Below are 5,301 nucleotides of genomic sequence, written 5' to 3'. Positions count from 1 at the left end.
AGAGAGAGAGAGAGAGACAATTAGGCTAATTAAGGCAAACTCACACATACTTCATATACGCAAGACTCGAACTCAAGACCTTTTGTTTGATAGCTAAAGCTCCCAACAAACATACCAAGATGAGCTGCGTGATATTCAATCAACACATATCCACACCATTCACACCATGGAACTTATTCGTATTAATATGAATTTTAATTGAATATCCATTTCATTGATCAAACAAAATATATGGACAACAAACCTCAGATCTCATACGGAAGAAATTTTGCTTAGATAACAGGCATGTAGTATAATGTTCTTATTTTTTTATTAAAAAAAGTTTGGTTGTTTGGGTAAGAATTCTTTCAATGCAATAGGAGAAGTTAGAGACTTCTGTGACCCGGTGAGGAAGGATGCATGAGCGGAGCACGACGGCTGGACTACTAAAAAAAAGTCAAGAAACAATGAATGGACGACGAAGATGGACAACACTCCATTTCCATCTACTATTATCTAATCTTCAATGAAATTCCATTCGAACCCCTTAACAAGGATTTTGGCTGCGGTTAAAAGTTAAAATTGGCAGAGAGAGAACAAACCTCTTGACAAATCAGAGAAAATTATCTCCAATCGGAGAGTCTGCATTCTACGTTGGGCATCAAGGTGTTGAGCTTGCGTTCTGCGTTGGGCGTTAAGGAGTTGAGCTTGCGCCGAGTTCGTCGATCACGAGCCAAGCGAAGGATTTTAGGGCATGTTGAGGCCGAACGAACCGGAGCTAAAAGAATGGAGGCGGAGGGGAATACGGAATTTTGTTAAGTCAATTTTCGTAATTTACATCTTAGCAGTTAGATCGAAAACGGATGACTGAGATTTAACATAATTTGAACCGTGCAGTTCTACAGAATCGGAGTTGGTTCTTCGGTTTGGCGGTTTGACCGACCGGTCCAACGGTTTTACCCCCTGTTTGATGTGAATCCGGTTACTAATAGTAATCGAACTGGCCAGGTGGTCGGTTCACGGTTCAACCGGTTGGTCCAGTTCGATTTTTATAACCATGGAAAACTATGGAATAAAATTAACATAATATTTTATAATGAATTTGGATATGAATGTAGTAGATAACCCCTTTTCTCATCAAGAGGTATGCCTTGGAGGAAGGCATGAGCTAGCAGGTTGCAAGATTGGTGATTAAGCCAAATAAGTTGCAAAGGTAGTAGACGTGCAGGAACCAACTGGTGGGCATGCACGACCCAACCTGGAGGCTTGAGTTAATGAGGCGGGAACATACAATCAAATAGTGGTTTAAATTTTTATTTGTTAAAACTATTTTCAATATACTGAAAGAGTCACTAAAATCTCAAATACAATTTAATTAACAAAATTTTTTTTATAACTATTTTGACAAATACCTTTCTCTTGGAGTGTTCCGCATTCTCAAGTACAATTTAATTAACAAAAAAATTTTTATAACTATTTTGACAAATACCTTTCTCTTGGAGTGTTGCGCATTCTCTTTCACTTATTTAAGCTCTTTAGATAATATCAGTGAACATTTTGCAAATATAAAGAGAGTCCAATTGCCATATTCTAAATTACAGTAATATAAGATAAGACATTTGTGAAAATATACATGCTTGTTGTAAACTATAAAGTAACTTTATTTAATATCGTTGAAATTTGGAAATAGCCATAGATAATAGCATATGCATGGTTGTGATAATCATATCATATCATATCCTAATATTTCTTTTGTAAATTATACAACCATCAAAGAAGATGCTATTTAAAATAGCATCAATGAAGGTACTTCCATTTTCATTTTCTTTTATATTTTCTTTTCCAATTTTTTTACATTTCATGTGTAAGGGTACATTGCGTCTAGTCAGTACCATAAGGGGGTGTGCTCCATCAATCAAAATGTATATGCAAATTTTTCTATAAAATCATTTTATTTATATACCATTCAAGAAATTTTTATAGTACACATGCTCAATAATCATGCGGACTATCAATAAATTTAATATGACTATTCATTGAAATAAATAAAAATGGTAAAATTTTATAATAATCGTTAACTAACGAGTGCTAATTGATTATATGCAATTAGATTAGATAAAATAATGTTATTGTTGTAAAAATACGAACCAGAGTACTTACCTTGAATCGGATGCCTTGACAATTTACTTTATAGTCACCACCCTTTTAGTCAACTTTTTTTTGGACCATTTAGGCCATTTAAAGGCAAAACTCACAACACACAAACAACATAACACAAAGACTATAATCCAAGTCCTTTTAATTGAAAGCCTAAGCTCTCAACCAACAGCGGTTTAAGGTTTGTCTTTTTGTCAACTTTTAATACCTTATTATTTACCATATAATTAATCTACCATTCTCATTATCATACTTTAAATTTATCTCAAATATTAAATGTTTCTAAATTTAATATTTAAATTCTACTTCGCATAGAATTTTATAGATCTAATAACAATAAATTGTAAGCATTATTTTTAGGCCACTATAAATTGCCTCTCTCATATAGCTATTGAATTGTTTATAAAGAGTTCTTATATCTCATTTATCTTTTTAAGAGAATATATTTTTATTAGATTAAATTAATTATAATATATATGAAAATAAAATTTCATGATAAATTATCATAAATATATTATAATTATAAAAACTTGCTCTATAGATATACATCACTACAGGAATATTGACGTTATATACCGGTAGGTATTTTCGCGACGGATAATTCGATATCATTTCTCAGGCGGGATTATCACGACCGGAAAACACTCAATTCGGCAAAAAAAAAGTTTCGTTGAAAAAAAAATCAAAAGCCAAGAAAAATTTTTCGGCGGAATTAGAGTTCGTACGGAAAATGTTTCCTGGCAGCTATTTCTGGCAAAAACATCTAGCCGGGTAACTAAAAATAAACAAATTTAAATTGAATGAGTTTCATGAGAAACTGCAATGAGCTGCCCGCGCAAACGGTCACGCCACGGCTGCCCCCGCGCCATCGTGACTGGCCCGCCTACCTGGAGCTGCTTCCCTAGTCTGCCTGTGTTGACCAGCCGCATTGCCCGAAGCCTGCCCCGCCCGAGCTCAATGTAGCCGCTGCTCGCCACGTTGCCGTCCACCGCGAACTAGAGCCTCGTTTCGTTGGATTTTAAGTCATCAACTAGTTTGAATGAGGAGTAAAATGTGTTATAAGCCAATTTGTTTTTAAATTTAATATATGAAAAATAAGAAGTAAAAAGTAAAATAATATTTAAAACTTAGTTTTTAATTATTTTTAAAATAAAATTAAATTAAATATTTCAGTTTAAGTATAAATAAAATATTAAATTGAGTTATTCAATTAAAATTAAGTAAAATAAGTTTATTAATTTTATAATAAATTAATTATTAATTTAGTAAACTTTTTATATTATTAAAAATACTTTAAAGTAAAATATTAAAGTTAGTATAAATTATTAATTTATATATATTAATTCTTAATTAAAATTATTTATTATATTAAAAAATAGAATAATTAAAATTTATGAAATTATTAATTAATTAAAATAAAATTATTAAATTCTATAATAATTAGAATAAGCTGTAAAATTTATTAATTAGGAATATAATTTTTTTCTAGAAATATTTTTAATTCGTCCGGAAAACTTACGCGCGGATCCGACCGAAAAATCTGTTTAAATATAGTGGTCGGAAAAATTTAATCGTTATCCGTCGAGAAATTCGTCACTGGTAAATGGGTGTTTTCTGTTAGTGTCATACATATTAACACATAAATATCTACAATATTAATTTTTTCTAATAAATATAGCTTTGAAATCTAATTCATTATTATTCTCACTCAATTTATTATTATTATTAATATTTTAAAATCAAAATTGTTAGTGGTGTTTTAAAGTTTTCAGTTAATATCTTAGCTTTAACATTATGTAAAGTATCACAGTATATCAATTATAATGTTTCAATTTGAAAATCTAAACATTCCCTTTTTTGTAATTAATTCTATTTGAATTTATATAATTAATTATAAAATTTTTCATTTTTTCATTAATACCAATATTAATTTCTAGAAATAATAACTAAAAATTCCCAAATAATAAATAATTATCTTACAAAATCTAACATATTCGCCGCCTGTAGGTGCTCTTCTCGTCGACACGAATAACACACTTGTGCCTTCCTGGTTCTCGATAGTTTGCTGGCAGGCTTATTCTATCCAATCAATTCTCTCTGTGATTCTCACCTCGCTTTTGGTCACTCATTGTCTCCCTTTCACCTCACAGCTCCCCTCTCTTTATAGCGTGAGATTATTCCTTGAGGACACCGAACACAGCTTACCGTCCATAGGCAAATCATGTGAGCCACGTCATCCAGTACCGAGCAATACCGAACTCGGTACCGAGAAGCACCAAGCCGCGGTATCGAGTAAGGGTGATGTGACACATTTTCATTGGGCTCTGGACGGTGTTCGGCGTCCATAGAGAATAATTCATCCTTTATAGCTATTCAATTAAAGAAAACTTCCCCTTCCATTTGGTGACTGCACGCGATTCTAATAGCCGAAAATCCCTTCGAGTCCACTGAGAACGAAATGACTTCCTTCTTCTTGCTCGACGCTAGGCGACATCGGATGCTCTCTCTTCCTGCTTCCTGTCTCCTTCGTCTTCTTCAATACCGAACGATGGAAACGACATCATCTATCTTCGTCTCCAAATGATGGAATGACTCTCCTGTCCCCCCTTGCCTTCTTTGACTTCCAGGCAAAAAAAAGGATGCTCAATCTTCTGTGCACTTTTCCATCTTCCTCGACCTCTATATCTTTGGCTTCCACAACTCCAAGCTGCCGAAGCAGGCTAGGGAAATTAAAGGGCAAACTGGCACTTTTTGGGAAGACAACAACCTCACAGGCTCAAGTTGTGATTGTCAAAGAGCTTTATATAGGATATGAGTGAAGTTCAAGATAGTTTCCCAACTATTAATAAATCTTCAATTTAGTCACAGAGTTTCGCATTGCCCCATTTTAGTCCCTCGATTATTAGAAATTATCTAATTTAGTCTCTCTGTTAAAATTTTCGTTCAAAGTAATGAAAGAATCCCATAAGCATTCAGTTCTTTAGGGTATTTTAGTAAATACTTATTTTCTTATTTCCTCACCTTCGTGTTATAATTTCCTAAAAACATGACTGGGGATATAATGGTGAAAGGGGGAAGAATGTGGTTGTGAGTAAGGCAACGTGCTGCAACATATAGGGACCGCGAGCGTGACGACCGACTTTTGCGAGCATGACGTCAAACATG

Source organism: Dendrobium catenatum, unplaced genomic scaffold (assembly GCF_001605985.2).
Source record: "Dendrobium catenatum unplaced genomic scaffold, ASM160598v2 fragScaff_scaffold_46, whole genome shotgun sequence".
Lineage (NCBI taxonomy): Eukaryota > Viridiplantae > Streptophyta > Magnoliopsida > Asparagales > Orchidaceae > Dendrobium > Dendrobium catenatum.
The sequence above is the reverse complement of the archived record's forward strand: the minus strand, read 5'-3'. Positions refer to the sequence as shown.